The sequence below is a fragment of the Pelodiscus sinensis genome, chromosome 8 (assembly GCF_052426305.1).
Source record: "Pelodiscus sinensis isolate ZL-2025 chromosome 8, ASM5242630v1, whole genome shotgun sequence".
NCBI lineage: Eukaryota > Metazoa > Chordata > Testudines > Trionychidae > Pelodiscus > Pelodiscus sinensis.
The window spans coordinates 16,517,884-16,530,040 of NC_143059.1; the positions used below are offsets into that span (position 1 = coordinate 16,517,884).

General features: G+C 40.5%; 1 protein-coding gene across 3 annotated transcripts in view; it reads right to left on the minus strand.

Moving 5' to 3' along the window:
• OGDHL (oxoglutarate dehydrogenase L) overlaps positions 1 to 12,157 on the minus strand; it is a 127,069-nt gene that overhangs the window by 19,041 nt on the left and 95,871 nt on the right. The window lies entirely within an intron of this gene.

Here is a 12,157-nt window from a genome sequence, read left to right on the forward strand (position 1 = left end):
CCTCTCCTTGTAGTAAATATTTTATACACAAGTCTAGATAGATGGTAACTTTTGAATAAAATTCAATATAAATATATTTATAATTAATATTTAAGGTTCAGTTCAATTAACTATTTTTCCATCTTCTGCATTTTGTAAGCCTGCACAATACTATGAATGTGTTTGTCTATTCACACAGGTTTACATCTGTAAACTGGATCTTTAATATTTGTTTTATTAGAAGATTTACCTGGTGTTGCTCGAGTCCTTAACTCAACTAATTTTGGGGTTTCAGAAAATAAAAATGAAAAATCATTTGAATCATTGCTATGGTGGGGGCTGGGAATGAGGGTTCAGTATACAGGCTGCCCCAGGGAGCCCTCTCTCACCATAGCAGCTTAGAGTCAGATAAGAAGTGCCTCTCCATGGCCACTGCAGCTCCAGTGGGCACAGCCAGAGAGAGGCATGTCCAGGTTTGTTTGCTCCCTGCACTCCCCAGCCAAACTAAGGAATGCAGCAAACTGCACTTTCTAGGAAAGCAGTGACTGCAGCACGTCCCCACCCCTTTCTTATTCCAGTCCCATGGGCCCTGGAAATTTTGGCTCTGGTGGTTGGTCGGCGCTAGAGAGAGATCTGCTGCCTGCTACTTTTTCTCCTGGGCTACATCTAAACTACACCCCTCTGTCAGCAGAAGGATGTAAATTAGATGTTTCAAAAGTGCAAATGAAGCAGGGATTTAAATATCCCAGGCTTCATTTGCATAATCACATCATAGCAATTTTTTGAGTACAGGATTTTTCGAAAAAGCGCCTTGTCAAAAAAACCACATCTAAACCGCGGTTTCAGTTTCAAAATGGCACTTGCTTGAAACCGTGCCATGACGTGATTATGCAAATGAAGCACAGGATATTTAAATCCCTAGTTCATTTGCACTTTTGAAACGTCTAATTTACATCCCTCTGTCAACAGAGGGATGTAGTTTAGACATAGCCCCGGAAACCTGCTTATTTATTGAATAAACATTTCCAAAGTGCCACAGTATCCAATCACCATTTGGTAAATCTACTATATATTTGACAGAGTTTGTGTTTCTGTCTGTGTGTCTGTCTTTGTTCAAGAACTTCTCCTAAACAGTAAGAGCTGGGATCACCAAATTTGATATATTGCTTCCTCCATGGTATGCTATATCTTGAATACTGTGTACCTACGTGGTTGTCTCGTCTCACAAAAATCTCAGCATTGGCAAAGATTCAGAAAAGGGCAACAAAAATTGTTAGGGAGTTGGAACGGGTACCATAAGAAGAGAGTTTAAAAAGACTGGGAATTTTCAGCTTAGAAAAGAGGAGACTAAAGGGGGATACGATAGAGATCTGTAAAATCATGACAGGTATGAAGAAAGCGAATAAAGAAAACTTATGTTATGGGAACAAGTAAATAACAATTAGGGGGTCACCAAATGAAATTAATAGGTAATAGGTTTAAAACAAACAAAAGGAAGAATTTACTTATGCAGAACACAGTCAACCTGTGGAACTCCTTGCCAGAGGAGGTTGTGAAGAACAGGACTTCAACAGGATTCAAAAAAGAACCTAACCTGAGGTTAGGTCCATCAATACTTATTCACAAGGATGAGTAGAAAGGGTGTCCCTTGCCTCTGTTTGTCAGACACTGGAAATGGGTGAAGGGAGGGATCACTTGATTCCCTGTTCTGTTCACTCCCTCTGGGGCACCTGGCACTGGACAATGTTAGAAGACAGGATCCTGGGCTAGATGGACCTTTGGTCTGATCCAGTATGGCTGTTCTTATGTTCCTCTTATAACTTTAAGCAACTTAAGGGTTTGGTTGCACTAGGAAAATGGGATGTGCCTGGAATGGGATTGCTTCTCATAAAATCATACAGAAAAGTGACAATCAGGCACATGAAAGGGTTTGGCTGGAAGCACTCCATTCTCTCCCTTCTGGGACTGCCTGAGCCTCCACCCCCCAGACACACATTAGAGAGGGTGGGAGGGCTGAAGCCCCCTCCCCCATTCATATAGGAACATTGCTGGCTGTTCTCCATCAGGGAGCGATGTCTTTTTGGGACAGCTCAACCCATATGCATCTGATGTGTAGGACTTCTAAGCACCGTTCCCTCCACTGTACAGAAGGAAGGTAGGCGGGCAACACAGAATTGCACAGAGGTCACATGACTTTGCCAGCAGGTTAAGAAGTCAGTGACAAGGCTGGGACTAGAGCCAGTGTTTCCCTAGTTTCATGCTATACCCACTGGACAACACTGCCTTTCCGTAGTCAAACAAACGTAAACATGGATTCTGAATACAGCTGAGTTTTTCCCAACTAAGATCATGTTTAAATGCAGTGGGAATCACTTGTTGCCTGTTCCTAGAACCTGCCAGGTTCCAAACACCATAGCACCCTCAACAGGCTACATGGGCATCACTTCGTTGCAGAACGTACGCCTGCTCTTGCTGAACAAGGTCTGTGGCAGTGCCGTAAAGCCCCAATTCAACTGCAGGGACTGGGTGATAATGACTGGCCAAGACAAAAAACAAACAAAAAGTTATTAGAATACAAACCAGCTAGTGGAATTCATGCTCAGCAGCTGTGCTACAACACCTTAAATGCAAACTGCCTGAGTATTTACATATGCTACAGGGCTTTGTTGTGCAGCTTTAAAATGCAAGATTTCAAGCAGAGTCAATGTTTGTGAACACACAGTTAAATACCAGGCATATAATAATCATCTCATGTTAATGACCTAGCTTAACTTCAAGGTATTTTCCCTGAAGGTAATGGCTTATTTGTGAAAAATTCCTCTCTCCTCTCCCAGTGCTCCCACTTACATGGGTCATGACTAGTGAGAACACAAATATTTCTATAGCAATGAAGAATGACACCACATGAGGCTACACCTCAACACAAGGTGAAGACAGTGGTTATGATGGACAGGCCATTCTGTTAGGCTAAAGACGAAAACTGCACATTTAAAACACAGCTCTGCATCAGGGGCTGCTCTGGCTGGGCTGGAGCAGCCCTGCCTGGGGATGGAGGAGACACTCCAGCCCAACCACTGGTGGGGAGACTTGATACCCTATTACAGCTATCAGATTGGTTTGACGTGATTTGGTTTTTACAAATCCGTGCTGGCTGTTCCTGATCACCTTATCTTCCAGATGTTTGCAGATGGAGTCCTTAATTATTTGCTCCATTATCTTCCCTGGCACAGAAGTTAAGCTGACTGGTCTGTAGTTTCCTGGACTGTTAATTCCCTTGTTATCGATGGAACTACATGTCAGTGGCGTAGCAAGGGTGTTATGCACCCCGGGGCAAAGGCAAAATGTGCGCCCCCCACACATTTGTTGCAGGAGCATTTTGCAGTTGCTAATTTTACTTGTGAAGCACTTGCCCATGGAAATGAGTTTCAGAGGGGTGGCCATTTAAATGTTTCAGCAAAAACAAAGTGGAGTCCTGTGGCATCTGACAAAGCGAGTTCCGACCCACAAAAGCTTATGTCAAAATAAATTTGTTAGTCTTTAAAGTGCCAAAGGACGACTTCTTGTTTTTGCCCATGGGAGTGTCACTGGCAGCCAACCATGAAAACTGAACATCCTAGAACACTGAATACTTACAGTGTTAAACAGTTAAAACCAATGGGTTAAATTCTGTCCTCTGATTCTCCACTAATGCTAAATTCTTCTTTTCTTAAGTTTGCTGCATGTTACACGAAGACCAACAAAAAGGTTATTCTAAAATGTAGACTTCTCCATTATCACCAGAATCTGCTGTTAGTGCACAATCCATTAAAAAAGCCAAATTAAGTCATATTTGTCTAAATCTGGTGTGTTGTTTGGGCCCCTCTCTACATAAAGTTCATCCAAAATACTAGAAAACAGTAAGCCATGGAACCAATATTATCTAACATTTATGGGTGAGATTTTCAATCACAGAAAAGGCAACTAGGTGCCTAACTCCAGGTGACAGTTCATGGGCATTGGGCTCTTAACTGCCCTTTGGTCTCTGAAAATACTGTGTATGGATAAAATCCAAGGGCAATTTTTCTTTAATAAGCAATATTTGCCAAGCAAATGTGTGACATATAGGGAAAACATGAAATAAACATACAAAAAAACCTCTGGAATTATGATTTCTGGATATGATCAAACTTATATGCTTATTTTTAAGAAGTCTGCAACTCATACTGACTGATGGAGACCAACTTGGCATCCTGATATTCCCTGAACACAGCAGTGTGCTCAGCAGAGTGCCCACCAGCAAAGGCTCAGTGACAGGCTTCACGTACTTGTCATTTGTGATTCACACCAGGGTGACTGGAGGCTCTCCTGAAGCATCTCTCCTATGGGAATTTATGGGATACGTGGATTGCATCACAGAGTGCCGGGACATAGAAATAAAACAGCCAAAGCACACCTACACCACTGGGGGAAAAAGGGACTTTTAGCAACACTAAAATGTTGAGACTTTGATACTCTTCTGTATTAAGAACAAGATCAGGATTTAAAATTAAAGGAAATAGAAAACACTATGCTTAAGAGCCAGATGAGAGCAGCATACTGCACTCACAGTATGTCTATTTTTTAAGTCATCAGCACATGGATATGAAACCTGGCCCTATAGGACTAACAGGATAAATCTTCACTAAAAAAAAAAAATTCCCTTTTGTTTAGATTTTATTCTTTTAGGCTATGTCTAGACTGCTGCATTTTATCGGAAAAAGGTACCTTTTTCTGATAGTTTTGTTGGAAGAAGCTTTTCTGAAATTTGGCCCGTCTACACTGGGCCAAATTTTGGAAAAACCTCCTCTTTCGGAAGAGCTCTTCTTCCTCATCGCACGAGGAAGACAGGGCTTCCGAAAGAGCGCATCTGCTCCTCCCAAAAAATGTCAGAAGAGCAGATGCTTTCCCTGGACACGGCAGAGTTTAAATGGGATATCTCAAAGTCCAAGCGAAACCAAGGGACTGCAAGAATACATTAACCAAGTTTGAGATCCCAGTGTGCTAGAAGCTGTACATACACATACTAAGACAATTTACAGAACAGACAAAGGTTGGGAGTGGGGGAACCTCCACTTTACAGCTTGGGAACAGAGATTACATGAATAAAAGATGAGATTCGCCTAAAATTATGCAGGAGATTCATGCAGAGCTGGGTTTTGAATCTAGATTGCCTGAATCCCAGTGCAATGCTTTAACTACAAGAACATCCTCTTACATTTCACTCGATTTTTTTAAAGTTGCAGTTGGACATACATAAACCAAAGCTATACCTCTCTAAACGTTGAAAGGCTACTGCTGCAATTAAAGCCTGTCCTTCCCCCTGGCAGAGCCAGTATTTGCACTCTCCTGGAAGGTTTATGAACATGTAGATCAACCTGAATATGTTAATTAGGGGGAAAGAGGAGTATCCTGAAAACAAATCCTTTTATACATGAATAGATAGTTTGCATTCACTTTTGGAGAGTGACTTTTTATGCACAGTTCCTATGGAAAGTCTATTCCAGATGTTTGGACCCCATCTTGATGAAAAGAAAGTTGATGAACCACTACATCCCCGTAGTGCTGAACTCTATGAACGGCCCATCCATGACTCCAGCAGATGCTCCTTGTTCTCTTCTTGCCAAAAGAAAGATGAAGACTCAGAAGGACTGGCCTTTTCCCTTCAACCTAATGTTCTTGAATGGTCCTAGCTGACCATCCTCATCTCCAATAATGCTATCTTCCAAAAGCTTTTAAACCTTAGACAATAAGGCCATACAAAAAAGGAGAACTAAGAACATTCACAAAGCGTAAAGCCTGTACAACTTCTTCACTGCAAGTTCCCAAAGGTATTTACAAAATAGATTTCCCCAGATAGGTTTGAATCCCATTCTAATTTTAAACAAACATTAAGAGACTATTTCTGCTGATTGGGTGACATGGTTGAGAACATATGCAATATGGCTAAATTGCTCAAGGCTTATTTGCATATATGCTGTGCTCTGTAAGGACAGGGGTAGTCTAACTTTCAGATGAGACATAAAACTGAATTTCTGACCACTTGTGGTCATCATCCTTTAGTAAGCATAGTTAATCCTATTGCCAGATCAAATTTGTGTCTCGGGTAATTAAGTTCTGTATACCAATACTATCCCTGCAATTTCAAATGAATATCATACCCTTTTTTACCGCCTTTGTTTACTGTTCCTGTTGCGTGTGCTCTTTCAATCATTCTTTTATCAGTGTGGCAGGGATGGGGGTGGTAAGCAAAGTGCAATTCTGTATTTCTTCCCCCTGCGCACGACACACACAGAAGCATACATCTTTCAAGTAACAAAAGTAAAGCTGCAGCTTAATTCAATATGATTTTCAAGTGTCCTAAGGCATGAACATTAAAATAATGTAGCAAGTGTTTTGAGATGTCTACACATGACATATTAGTAAAAGAACAACCATAAGAAAATATTTGCTGCTATATTTAAAGAAAAGTAACAATGGGGACTGGTATTGGAATACACATGCTTCTTTTAACATAAGAACAGTCATACTGGGTCAGACCAACAGTCCATCTAGTCCAATATCCTGTCTGCCAAATGCCCCAGAGGGAGGGAACAAAACAGGTAATCCTCACATGATCCCTCCCATCACCCATTTCCAGACAAACAGAGGTTAGGGACACCATTCCTACCTATCCTTTTAAATCACTAATTTAAATACAGCCCAGGGGAAGCCATAAAATCATTAATATTTGGGTTCTGAGCCACAGAAACACTGATGAACAAAAGACACAGAAAGCTCCCTTATAGCCTCCAAAAGCCTCACTATATGGCCGTGAAGGACTTTGCCTTCTGTTTTTATGTTTTCTGCCTAATTTCCTGCTGTAGTTTTAATTAGATGATATTTGCTACCTCTTCCATCTATAAAAAATGGTATGGCACTGCCAGAGTAACACCAGAGCCATATTCTGACACAGAGCCCTATTCCTTAGGCTGCATATCAGGGATGAGATCATCATCTCATGTAAACATGGGGTCATTCATGAGGGAAGGTACTGTGGACTTTTAGACTGTTATTGCTGCAAAGGATTTTTTAATTGTTCAAGAATCATTCTTATTCCAACTCAAAAGACAAATTCAAAGATTTAAGACATCCAAAAAAGTTAAACAGATAAATATTCTTCCTTTCTCTCTCATATTTCCCAGTCAACCATAAAAACCATGCCAAACTCCATCTCCAAGCCTAAGAAGATCCATCAGTCTTCTGCAGGCTCATCTTTTCTCTTCAAATCTCATGTATCTGGGAGTTTTCCCTTTTCTCAAGATGAGGCAATACAACCTATTCATCACTGGTGAGATCTAGACAGAAGTACTGTAGCCAATTGTGGGTACCACACTTAAGGAAAAACATGGACAAAAACTGAGAGCCCCCAGAGGTGAGCAAAAAAAAGTTCCAAAAGCCTGACTTATGAAGAATGTTTAAAAATACTAGGCATGTTTAATCTGGAGAAAAGTAGCATGAGGTGGCTTCTGATAAGTCGTCATGATGTCATGGGGAGGGATCTACTACAGACCATCTACCCAGGCAGAAGAGGTGAATGAGGCTTTTTTTAAACAACTAAAAATCAACCAAAGCGCAAGATTTGATGGTAAAGGGAGATTTCAACCATCCAGACATACGTTGGGAAATTAACACAGCAGGTCACAGGTTATCCAATAAATCGTTGGACTGCATTGGAGACTTTTTTAATTTTAGAAGGTTGAGGAAGCTACAACGGGAGGAAGCTGTTATTGATTTAATTTTAACAAATAGGGAGGAGCTGGTTGAAAATGTGAAAGCGGAAGGCAGCGTGGTGAAAGTGACCATGAAAGTGACCATGATGAAAGTGACCATGAAATCATAGAGTTCGTGTTTCTAAGAAGTGGTAGAAGAGAGAACAGCAACATAGAGACAATGGATTTCAGGAAGGCAGATTTTAGTAAACTCAGAAATTTCGTAGATAAAGTCCCATGGGAAGCAAGACTAAGAGGAAAAACAACTGAAGAGAGTTGGCAGTTTTTAAAAAGAACATTAAGGGCCCAAAAGCAAACTACTCCACTGCATAGGAAAGATAGAAAATATGGCAAGAGACAACCCTTGCTTAACCGGGAGATCTTACATGATCTAAAAATCAAAAAGGAGTTGTATAAAAAGTGGACATTAGGTCAAACTACAAAGGATGAATATAAGCAAACACCACAGGTATACCCTGTGGCAAGATTAGAAAGGCAAAAGCACAAAATGAGCTCAATCTAGCTAGAGACATAATGGGTAACAAGAAGACGTTCTACAAACATATTAGAAGCAAAAGGAAGACACCAAGGACAGGGTAGGCCCATTGGTCAGTGAAGAGAGAAACAATAAAAGAAAACGTGAAAACGGCAGAGGTGCTTAATGACTACTTTGTTGAAATGAAATGCATCCTAGAATATTCAAAGAGCTGATGGAAGAGATATCTGAGATTTTGGCTATCATCTTTGAAAAATCATGGAAGTCAGGAGGGGCTCCAGAAGACTAGAAAAGGGCAAATATAGTGCCCTAAAAAAGGAAAATAAGAACAACCCAGGAAACTACAGACCAGTCACATTAACTTCTGTGCCAAGGAAAATAATTAAGGAATTCATCTGCAAACATCTGGAAGATAATAAGATAAGTTACAACCAGCATGGATTTGTAAAGAACTATTCATGTCAAACCAATCTGATAGCTTTCTTTGATAGAATATCAAGCCTTGTGGAGAAGGGAGAAACGGTGGAAGTGGTATACCTAGACTTGAGTAAGTAGAGACTGCAACTATTTGGAGGATAGGGTCATAATTCAAAATGATCTGGAAAAATTAAATAAATGGTCTGAGGTAAATAGGATTAAGTTTAATAAGGACAAATGCAAAGTGCTCCACTTAGGAAGGAACAATCCATTTTACACATACAGAATGGGAAGCAACTATCTAGAAAGGAGTACTGCTGAAAGGGCTCTAGGGATCATAGTACACCACAATCTAAATATGAGTCAACACTGACACTATTGCAAAAAAAAGTAAACATGATTTTGGGATGCAGCAACACGAGTGTTGTGAGCAAGACATGAGAAGTCATTCTTCCACTCTACTCCGCACTGATTAGGCCTCAATTGGAGTATTGTGTCCAGTTCAAGGCACCACAGTTCAAGAAAGATGTGAAGAAATTGGAGATAGTCCAGAGAAGAGCAACAAAAATGATTAAAGGTCTGGAAGGTTTCCCAATTTTATTTGGCCACGGAACCCTTTTAAACGCGAAAGAATTTTGCAGAACCGCTAATAACAGTCTTATATATGGAGCTGAAAAAGTAGACCAAAAATAAGTAAGGATGATAATAAACAAATGCTAAACAAGGTCATTAGATCAACATTTAGTTTAATTTCACATATTTAAAAACAAAAATCACATTGAGAGTGAGTGAGTACAGGGATTTACTACGGTATATAACAGGCAATTGTACTACTGACTGCGCGCGCAGCGCTGAGTACTGATATCATCCCCACTCTCTGGCTAAGCTGGCATTACTCAGGGGCACTTATCGTGACAAACACAAATGAAAATTGCTTGTAATAAAATTAATAAATGCTTAAATATTAAATTGTTTAAATAATAAAATATTATTGTAATGGAATTTTCTCACTGAACCTTTATTTTCACTTTGTGGAACCCCAGGGTTCCGCAGAACACCATTTGGGAAACACTGGTCTAGAAAACATGAACTGTGAGGGAAGGCTGAAAGAATTGGGGCTTGTTTAGTATGGAAAGGAGAAGACTGAGAGGGGACACAATAGCGGTTTTCAGGTATCTAAAAGGGTGTTACAAGGAGGAGGGAGGAAAATTTTTCTCCTTGGCCTCTGAGGATAGGACAAGAAGAAATGGGCTTAAACTGTAGCAAGGGAAGTTTAGGTTGGACATTAGGAAAAACTACCTGTCAGGGTGGTTAAACACTGGAATAAATTGCTTATGGAGGTTGTGGAACCTCCATCATTGGAGATATTTAGGAGCAGGTTGGATAAACAGCTATCAGGAATGATCTAGTCAGTGCTTGGTCCTGCTGTGAGGGCAGGGGACTGGACTCTACGACCTCTCAAGGTCCTTTCCAGTTCTAGTGTTCTATGATTCAAACGTGTTAAAGGCTGTTATAAAAAAGTTGATGGTGATTGATTGTTCTCCGTGTCCCTGAAGGTAGCACAAGAAATAATTGGTTTTATGTAAAGCAAGGCAGACTTGGGTCAGATATTAAGAAAAACTTTCAAACTATAGGATTAGCTAAGCAATGGAATAGGCTTTGAAGGGAAGCCGGGGAGTCCTTATCATTTTAGGTTTTTAAGAACAGGTTAGACAAACACCGGTCATGGATGGTTCAAGCATTTTTTATTCTTCTTTGGTGGAAGGTGCTGGACTACATGATCTCATAAGGGCTCGACCAGCCCTACATTTCTAGGATTCTATGACAAACACATGAAACCTTGAGAAAATCCTAGAACTCATGAAGCCAGCTAACCAGCCAAAGCTCATCAGAGAACCATAATCCCCTCTGGAGAATACCTCTGTCAGAGGTTCAAGAAAAAGATGAATGTTTACAAAAAAAGCCCTTTAAAGAAACAAAATGAATATGTGCATATATGGGACATGTACATTTTATGTTTGTTCTCTCCCTCTACTATGATGTCTGGAGAAACTGGTGCAACTACATTCCGTCCTTCTGCTCAATGCTTTCACAGAACAACTCAGTTATACTTCCAGACTTCCCTATTGCTGAAACTGAACAGCCTGCAGCTAAAACACTATCTTTATGAGACTTTAATTGAATTGCAATAGTCAGCAACAACAAAATGATCCACCCAGATTAATATAATCGTAATGCTTAGCTATTGTATAACTTTATCATCTTTGAATCTCAAGTGCTTAAAAAAGATTACCGTATGTCTATTTTACAGATGGGCAAAGAAGGCAAAGGGAAGGAAGTTATTTGCTCAAGCAGCAGACTAGTGACAGACCCACATCTGCCAAATCCCAATCTAGTGCTCTCTCCTCTAGGCTATGCTGTAACAGGAGAAGTGCTCCAAATATAACCCTTAGGCTACGTCTAGACTACATGGCTCCATCGACAGAGCCACGTAAAATAGTTTATTCGGCACAGTCAAAGAAGCAGGGATTTAAATAATTTCCGCTCATTAAAATAAAAATGGCCGCCGCACTGTGCCAATGATCAGCTGATCCGACACAGCGCGGCAGTCTAGACACGGCGCGGTCGACAAGGGAAGTCTTTGTTGACTGCTCCGGTATGCCTTGTAAAAAATTCTTTTGAGAAAAAGAAAAAAAAGCTGCAGGAAGAGTTGTTGAGCGAAAAAAAAAAAAAAAAAAAAAGGAGGGGTGGGGGCAGGGCCAAAATGCAGTCTCAGTCCCTTTAATTCCTGGGCAACTCCCCCTCTCTCCCTCCGCCCCGGCCAGTGCAAGCTGCGTCGCATGTCCCAATTGGCCTTCCATCAGGCGCCCAAGCCAGGCCTTGGAAAAACAAAAAAACAAAACAAAAAAAACAGAAAAGGTCCAGTATTTTCTGAATTTTTTTACTGGACGGAAGGAACAAATACCGGGCACTCAGGTTTAATATCGGACACCTGACAACCCTATACTTTAAAGCTTCTTGTTGAAGAGTGTTGTGTGTGTAGTAGGGGTCACAGGAAAACAAAATAAACTCTGCTCCTTTTTCCATCTTCTTCTCTTGAAGCAGCAAACCCTGAGACTGGGAAACTTTGCATATTCCCCCCCATTTTTTTAAATTCAGAAGAGGTCAACTCAGAAAGGAGAAGTCACTAACTACTCTGCATAGAAAGCCCTCTTTCTCATCATACTCCAGCCTGTGTAAGTTAAACAAAAATTAGAGTTTCCACATAGGGATTTACGTTAAATTGTGGAACTTTTCCCCTGTAGGCAAGATTTTGATTTAGGGAACAAATACCATGATGATTGCAAGATACAATATAACTGCCTTAATATCTGCAGTCCTACCAGTCTAGGTACTGTTGGTAGGCTAAAATGATTAGTTCTGTATCTGTGCAATTGATTGTTTTTCAAGTTGTCCCATATACTGTCTTTGGGTATTGATTTTTTCACAGGAGTGATTT